This window comes from Lactuca serriola, chromosome 1, assembly GCF_051521515.1.
Source record: "Lactuca serriola cultivar US96UC23 chromosome 1, Lser_US96UC23_V15, whole genome shotgun sequence".
NCBI lineage: Eukaryota > Viridiplantae > Streptophyta > Magnoliopsida > Asterales > Asteraceae > Lactuca > Lactuca serriola.
Window position 1 is genome coordinate 136,735,110 of NC_136408.1, and position 9,493 is coordinate 136,744,602.

Below are 9,493 nucleotides of genomic sequence, written 5' to 3' on the forward strand. Positions count from 1 at the left end.
CGCAAAGTTTTAAAATAAAAGAAAATTTGTTTGATTTTATTTATTTTAAAATATCCTTACAATGGCTTTTGAGGAAAAATTGTTGCTTATATGATTCCATTAAGAGCAAGAGTGGAAATATGAAGTTGATTCTTTCATTTGTGGTAATGTCTATATTTACCAAATAAGGAAAGATTCCCATCACCCAAGTTTCATTTGGACCGGGACTTGGAATCATGCAAGTTATATAGCATGATGAATGAGAACTTTCAAGTTTTGAAAAAATTAAGACTAATTACTGGTTCACATGGATGTGTGAGTCAAGTGAAGGACTAAAGGATCGAGTACACAGTCTTGTGCACTGATTAAGTCCACCACAAAAGATCGATAAGATTATTCGTCATAGTTTACTAAAGCTCAGTAAATATGATTATACTTACATGCTTAAGTGTAACTCTGAGACATTGGAAAAGGTTCCAATGTAAGGCAGAGCGAATAAGAAGAATCAAATTAGGCAGAAGGATAAAAGTTTCTCAAATATGAAAAGATGGGAGAGTACTTTAGTATCAGCTTTTGTGATCATCTTAATGATTAAGAAACCATATCAAAATTAGTTCTCTAAGGAAATCTTAGTGCATTCTTATGACTAAGAAGAGGAACTTGAATTGTTGAAATGGTTAAATCAAGAAGATGAGTCATACTTCATTCCAATACAAGTCTTAGAGTCATAATCCAAGATTGTCATTTGAGTGACATGTCTTAAAGAAGGTTTAAAACACTTGTCAAATGTAAGAGTAAAAGTTTTCTACTCTTGTACATTTGAAATTGGTAAGTTGTGATGTTTTGGATAAAACAAAGACCAACTTAGGCCAATTGGGTAAAGTGTTTTTCTTGATTAGAATCCGCACTATCTCTTGGATGTTTGACAAGGGAGTCTTATATGTCAAGAGGACAGTGGGAGTCTTAAAGGTCTTGAAAGTCTCAAGAAATAATCAAGAATAAAACCTGAAATTCTTCACTAGCACACGACTTGAGGTTTATAACCTATCGTGTTGACATATCTGTGCCCATTCCAGTTAAAGTTGGCTTTGCATATGAGTTCTTAGAGTTCTCAGTTTGTTGCATAACAACTTGGAAGCAATGGCAGGCCCTTGAGCTGCCAGGTGGCAAGAAGTTAAGATTGAGTTCAATCCATATGGTTTTGGATTTGTCATTATCTTTGTCTTGTGATTATGGTTTGACAAATTCATATGGGTAGGAACTCATACACCATATAAATCTAAGTGTCATAAGGTTTCTCTCCGATTCATGAAAATGATGGTGAGGAAACGCTTTCACTAAGTAGATTTTACGAAGATATCAATTGTGTTATTTGCATTTTCAAAAGTCATTAGTGGAGCGCGTGTGGTTAACCGGCACACTAACATGGACTTGTGAGAAATGGAAAATGCCTAAGCAATTGAGACTATGATTACGGTATCCCTTTTCATGGTTCTTGAAATTGCTTAGACACACATGTGAGCTATCTACGGAAAGGGTGTATGAATCTAAATTTCAGACTGTCCAGCTGATTTCTGAGTACATGTCAAAGCTAGTGGGAGCATAAGTGTTATGCTAATAATCATCATGTTAGTGGGAGCATGATAATTATGATAAGTATTGCAAGTTAGCAATGTTAATTATAGAAAACAAAAGTTTCAATTGGGAAAAAAGTTGTTTTGCTATAATTAAAGGAGAGGAAATTATGCTTCATCTCAAATCTATAAGCTTAGATCGTGAGGTTTTAATCATTTAGTCAAGGATATATATGAATTTCATGTTGGAATGGCTCAACATAAGGAAATTCTGTATATGGGTCCATTATTTGCGTTCTAAAATTCGATTATGATTACGGCATCCCTTTTCATAATCTGAATTATGAGAACTTGGCAAATTGAAATGGAAATATTATAGCAAAAGACTGGTTTAGTCTTTATGTAAGACATCATGAATCGTGTCCCATATGCTTCGGATATAGGATCGATTACATGTGCTATATTCATCCGTTCTAAAATTTTCCAAATGCCTGGGGCATTAAGAAGGGAAAAGGTTTAGAACTAGATATGACTAAAAGGATTAAACAATTGTCGAGGACAATCTAAGGTTTACCAAAGATTGGTTACTCAAGGACAATTGGAAGTATAGTGATAATTCTGGAAGGACCATATTGACATAATCTGTAAGGAGGCAACTCTTGTTCAGAAGTGATAGTCAAAATGGAATCTGGAAATGTTTCAAAGTTAGAATTTTCAATCTGTGTAAGATTAAGGAAACTTAATGCAAGAAGAATATTTCCAAGGAGTTGATCTCCTTTGGAATACTCTGTAATGATTGTTGCCAAGTCTTTATGACTTTGTGCATAATCATTACGAGAGGATCAATGCATATAAGTTTAGAATCTAACAGATTTCAGTAAATGGCATGAATTTGGAATTCTTGCATTTGCGGTAAGGATTTGGGAGTGTGAAAAGAGAATCATTGAAGTTATGTTCAATTGATCTAGTTCACAAAGTAAGGATCATAGACAAACATAGTATGCATACTTGGTGTGTGGCATGACTAGTGTTTAAGAAAACATAGTGTACATGCTTGGAGCATGGGACAACTATTGTTTTAAATTCAAGAATAAAGTTGATAGCTGAAACAGTATACAATGAATAATGTGTAATCATATGGTGATAAATAAAAGGTGTTTTATTTATGTTCAAAGAGTTGATACCATATTGGATTCAATTATTATTGTGTTTCACTTTGCATGTTTTGACTTCCCGAATAAACTAGGTTATTCTTCCGGAATGACTAAGTTATTCAAACCATCCACAGTCGGTCATATGTTGGAAGTAGATATGAATTAACACTGTCATGGGTTGGCTTGTAGAGGTCTAAGGTGTTGGACAAAGGGCTACAACACTCATGAGTGCTCATAAATTCTGAGTATTGGATTCAACCCGCGCTCATTGGAATCACTTCATGGATTTTATCACGAGTGATCATGAGACGATAATATCTTATATTCTTCAAACCTAGAGATATGAGTTGTTACTATGAGTTGGTTGTACATTGATTGCACGAAAACGCATTTGGTAACTCGGTGCTATAAAACGTGCCTTTGTGTATGATTCAACAAGTAGTAGAACAAGCCATATGAGTCGAAGTTTATCCATTCCTTTTACCTTCAGGATAAAAGCGATATCTGTGGGCCCCTCGATGATTTGATGATGACAAATGGAAGTGCTCGGCCGGGCCAGGACTGATTTGATTCGTTCAATTAGTCAGTCGTCATAAATCGGAAATCGGGAAACAAGAAATGGACAGAGAGAATGATTATAATCCATGTCTCAGTCCATATGATATCTAGAATGGAGGAATATATGATCCCTTATCTAATGGACAAGTTCGTTGACAAGATCAGAGTTCGACAGCAGCTTTAAGAGCTACGATTGCCAGTTAGGTTTGAAGTCATACGCAATAATAGTTTTAGACTTATCCAAGTGGGAGACTGTTGGATTAATGTCTAAGTCCATAACTATATTTGGTATGTAGTTGACCCGACCCGACATGGTCCATTTGGGTTGCACTTCACCGACACAATTTATATGGATAATCTTTTGAGAATAGTATGTTTATGATTAATATTAATATATTATAAGTTCTAGTATATTAATATGGAATCATATTATTTAATTAGTATTGATCAAGAATTAATTTATAATTAATTAAGTGATCAAAAGGAACTAATTAAATATGGACTCTTATATATATGGAATGGGCCAAGTTCATTTAGGTTGGGCTAAGCTTTCATGGATAGTCCATGAAGTGTTTAACCCATGGATCCTAGGAAATGAAAGGTCATGGGTATTAGGGTTTAACCCTAATCCTTCATACTATATAAAGATGTCTTTGGTTGGTGAAATTGGCACTAGTGTGAATACACTAAAGAAGGGCTAGCCAATTTCACTAGAGAGAACCAAGTAATCATATTCTCTAAAGTATTCCAAGGTGTCTTGGTGATTTGTGATTCCACTTGAGGCTTCCACACTATTGGGGCTAAGCTCTTAAAGCTTGAAGACATCAAGCTACATCAAGAGGTATGTATTCTATCTTGTTACATTCATAGTTTTTGTATGCTAGATTAGAATAATACCTTGGATGTTCTTATTTGCATGTATAATAGAGAAAACATAGATCCAAGGTATTTAGGGTTGCATGTACACTTAGGAAGTGTTAGAATGCTCAAAACCCAACAGAAGGGTGCTGCAAAGGATTGGCTCAAGTCACTTCCCGCCAGATCCATCACTAGTTTATTGATCAATTTTCCCACCCTCCAAGATATCTAAGTTAAAGAAATCCATAGCCAACTTTGAACAACAAGCTGGAGAGTCACTTCATGAGGCTTGGGAGAGGTAAAAAAGTTTACTAAGGAATTGCCCACATCATGATCTTAATAGTCAACAAGAAGTCTCCATTTTCTATGATAGAGTGAATTTTACAACAAGGCAATTACTTGACTCGCAAGGTCCACTCACAAAGAAAGCACCCCGGTGATAAAACAATTAATTGAAGAATTCTCTAGGCATTATAGAGAATACCACAATCCAAGGAATGATGTGACGAGGGGATCAATTTATGCAGCTTCAGAAGATTTGTCAGTAGTTATGGCTATGTTGAAAAACATAGATAAGAGGATGGATAAAATGGATCAAACAATACATGCTATTCGGGTGGGTTGTGAGAATTGCAATGGACCTCATCTTACTAGAGATTGTGACTTGGACGAGAACAGGAATAAGAAGGTGCAAGTGTGCTATTCAAGTGGTGACAAATATGATGATGATTGGCGAAAACCCAAGAAAGAATGGCTCCCATATGATGAGTACAAGAAGGCTAAGGAGGAGAAGTATAAACAAAAAGGAAGAGATTTTTACCAAAAGGAGGAGCCGACGCAAGAAAGAAAACCAAGTTTGTAGGAAATGCTTACTAAATTTGTAGCTGCTTCAGAAAAGAGACACAATGACCATGATGCGGCAATACAGAAGACAAGAACAATACTTAAAAATCAACAAGCATCTATCAACAAGATTGAGACGAAGCTCGGGCAACTTGCCCAACAAATTAATCAAAGATCACCGGGAGAAATTCCTAGTAAAACCGAAAACAACCCACGAGGCGCACATATAAATATCATGACAACTACAAGTGGGAAGATAATTACCCCTCTGGCCCCTATTCGGAATGAAGATCCCAAGAAGTTACAAAAGGAGGATGCAGAAAAACAGAGCCAAAATCAAAATCAGCTGAACCCAGAACCTACTCGCCGAGTCCAGAATATGGACTCGACGATTCTGATGCCTGATCAGAAAAATCAACCTCCTGCGAAGCCATATCAGCCTCCATTGCTATATCCAGCCCGAGCTAAGCAACAAAAGAATAAAGAAGACTACCAAAAGTTTCTAGACCACATAAAAGCTCTTTAAATTAATATACCATTCATCGAAGCAGTTGCACAAATGCCGAAATACGCCAAATTCCTCAAGGAGCTTCTAACCAATAGAAGGAAGATGGAAGAAGTGAAGGAAGTGGTTCTTAATGAGAATTGCTCAGCTGCCATGTTGAACAAATTACCGAAGAAGAAGGGAACCCGGGAAGCTTAACATTTCCTTGCCAATTTGGGAATTTGGCCACCATTCATGCTTTGGCCGATTCGGGAGCAAGTGAAAATCTCATGCCATATTCATTTTTCAAGAAATTAGATCTCCCAGAGTCGTGGCCAATTCGAATGGCAATCCACTTAGCAAATAAAACGGTTACATTCCCAAGAGGAATATGTGAAGATCTATTGGTGAAGGTTGATATGTTCGAGTTCCCCGCGGACTTTATAATTTTAGACATGGAAGCGGATCCTCAAGTCCCGATCATCCTTGGAAGACCTTTCTTAACACCGCAAGCGCTATAGTTGACATGCGAGATTCAACACTTACTCTACGGGCGGGAGATGAATCAGTCACTTTCGGGGTTGATCAAGCCTTGAAGAATGCAAGGAATAGTGATGACACGACATTTTCGATTGATATGTTGGATGAATTAACGGAGGAATGGAATAATGAAGAACCAAACAAGTCTACCATCACCTTTGATGAAGAACTTGATGCTAAAAGAGACCTACTGGAAATAGAGAGACTGCTAGAAGAAGCTGATTATAATGAATTAATAAAGACCACTGAACAGCCTACTCGCAAAGTAGCCCCGACCTACCCGCCGAGTCCATATGAAGACCCCAAAGTTATCGCGAATTCTGCCCAGGACTCGATGAGTCCCTTCATTGGAATCGATGTGTTCACCATGCAGAACACGAAAATTGAGCTGAAATCGCGACCAGATCACTTGGAGTATGCGTTTCTTGAAGAAGGCCAAACAAAACCTGTAATTATAGCTGCTGATTTGGCCAAACATGAAAAAGAAAGTCTTGTGGATGTACTAAAGAAGAGCAAAGGTGCTATAGCATGGAAGATTACCGACATTAAAGGAATTAGTCCAGCCTATTGTTCTCATAACATTAACTTAGAAGAGGGGGCTAAACCTGTAGTTCAACGGCAAATAAGACTAAACCCGAACATGCAAGAAGTTGTGAAAAAGGAGGTGGTGAAATTACTAGATGTCGGGATTATTTATCCGATTTCCGATATCCCATGGGTGAGCCCGGTGCAAGTTGTACCAAAGAAAGAAGGAATGACGGTAGTGGCAAACAAAAATGAAGAATTAATTCCAACAAGAACAGTTACCGGGTGGCGTGTTTGCATCGACTATCGAAAACTAAATGATGTCACATGCAAGGACCATTTTCTGTTACTACTTATTGATTAAATGCTCGAGAGGCTGTCCGGGCATCTTTATTATCGTTTTCTTGATGGTTTTTCAGGTTATTTTCAAATCCCAATCGACCCACAAGATCAAGAGAAGACCACTTTTACATGCCCAAGTGGAACATTCGCATATAAACGCATGCCCTTTGGGTTATGCAATGCACCAGCTACCTTCCAAAGGTGCATGATGGCCATCTTCCATGACATGATCGAGAAATTTATGGAGGTTTTCATGGATGACTTCTCAGTTTTTGGGTCCTCCTTTGAAGAATATTTGTCCAACTTGGATTTAATGCTAGCAAGATGTGAGAAGACCAACCTTGTCCTTAATTGGGAGAAATGTCATTTTATGGTAAAGGAAGGAATTGTGCTATGACACAAGGTATCGAGAATGGGGATAGAGGTGGATAGAGCAAAGGTAGACACTATAGCCAAACTACCACCTCCAAAAAATGTCAAGGGGCTAAGAAGTTTTCTAGGCCATGCGGGGGTTTTTTATGCGCTTTATTAAAGACTTTTCGAAGATTACAAGGCCCTTGACTCAACTACTTTTGAAGGATGCACCATTCAAATTTTCTAAAGAATGTCATGAAGCATTTTATCTACTAAAGGAAATATTAACTACTACTCCTATTATGATAGCACCAAATTGGAATCTTCCTTTCGAACTCATGTGCGATGCTAGTGACTTTGCTGTTGGAGATGTTTTGGGGCAAAGAATTGACAAACATTTTCAACCTATCTATTATGCAATTAAGACCTTGATCCCAACACAAGAGAACTACACTACTACAGAAAAGGAGCTACTAGCAGTGGTCTTTGCATTTGATAAATTTCGCTCATATTTGGTTTTGTCAAAAACCATAGTTTTTACCGATCATTCTACCCTTAAATATCTCTTTACTAAACAAGATCCAAAGCTCCGATTGATACGATGGGTCCTACTTTTACAAGAATTTGATATTGAAATACGCAATAAAAAGGGAATGGAGAATGTAGCGGCCGACCACTTATCAAGACTAGAAAACCCGCATTTGGAAGAATCGGAAGAAGATAAAATTGGAGATGACTTTCCGGACGAGTACATTTTAGTGACCACGGGGGAGGAGCCATGGTTTGCGGATATAGCTAATTACTTAGCTACCAAGTATATCCCAAAAGATTTTACCCGCCAACAAAAGAAGAAATTCTTTTCAGAAATAAAATACTACTTTTGGGACGAGCCATTTCTTTTCCGAAGCTGCGCGGATGGGATCATAAGGAGATGTGTATTTGGGAAGGAAAGTCAAGAAATTTTGGAGCATTGCCATAGCGGGCCCACTGGTGGACATCATGGAGCACATTACATGGCTAAGAAGATATTTGATATTGGGTTTTATTGGCCCACAATTTTTAAAGATGCAACCCAATATGTCAAAGAGTGTGATGCATGCCAAAGAGCGGGAAACATATCATCCCGAAACGAGATGTCTTAACATAGTATTCCAATGTGTGAAGTGTTTGATGTGTAGGGGATCAATTTCATGGGACCATTTCCAATGTCAAAAGGGAACAAATATATTTTGGTGGCAGTTGATTATGTATCCAAATGGGCGAAGGCACAAGCTTTATGAACTAATGATTCTCGGGTGGTGGTGTGCTTTTTAAAAAAGTTATTCTCAAGATTTGGAGTTCCTAAAGCTCTTATTAGTGACTGGGGCACTCACTTTTCCAATGATCAATTAGAAAAAGTGTTAAGAAAATATGGGGTAACCCATAAATTCTCTACATCTTACCATCCACAAACTAGTGGGCAAACTGAAGTGACGAATAGAGCATTAAAAAGAATTTTGGAGAGATTGGTGGGTAGCAATCGAAATGAATGGTCGGATAGATTAGATGATGCACTTTGGGCCTTCCGAACAGCTTTCAAAACACCTATTGGTACTACACCATATTGGCTAGTTTATGGGAAGCAATGTCATTTACCGGTAGAAATAGAGCATAAAGCTTTTTGGGCTTTAAAAATGTGCAGTTTTGATGTAGCTGAACTTAGAACCAACCGGTTGATGCAAATGAATGCTCTTGAAGAACTTAGGAATGAGGCTTACACTAGCTCCTTGATTTACAAAGAAAAAACCAAGAATTGGCATGACAAAAGAATCAAGGGTAATAAGGACTTTCACGAAGGGCAAAAAGTGTTACTTTTTAATTCAAGGCTCAAACTCTTTCCGGGCAAGCTAAAGTCATGATGGGATGGTCCATTTATAGTGAAGAAAATTTTTCCACATGGAGCTATCGAGTTATTATCAAGAGATGGCACTCCCTTCAAAGTTAATGGACATAGGGTGAAAACATATGAGGAAGGAATCCCGAGGAATGTAGAACTTGAAGAAGGGCTGCTGCTGGAAGGCATGGCAGAAACGTAGAGCGGGAAGGAGTCCAGCTAACGACTCTTTAAAAAGAAGCACTTCCGAGAGGGAACCCGATTTTAGAGTTTGCATTTCTTTTCCCTTTATTTTTATTTTTTGTTTTTCACTTTTAGGATCTATTTTTTTCAATCTTCTTCTAAAATTATGCATAAAATGATTGCTTGAGGGCAAGCAATGCTCAAAGTGTGGGGTGGTGGCTTAAAA

At 37.6% G+C, this 9,493-nt stretch overlaps 1 non-coding gene across 1 annotated transcript; it reads right to left on the reverse strand.

Moving 5' to 3' along the window:
* Positions 1–4,353: 4,353 nt before the first annotated feature.
* Positions 4,354–4,460, reverse strand: LOC145080833 (small nucleolar RNA R71). The gene has a single exon (XR_013695415.1). It is a non-coding gene; the product is annotated as a small nucleolar RNA R71 (small nucleolar RNA).
* Between the last annotated feature and the right edge of the window lie 5,033 nt (positions 4,461–9,493).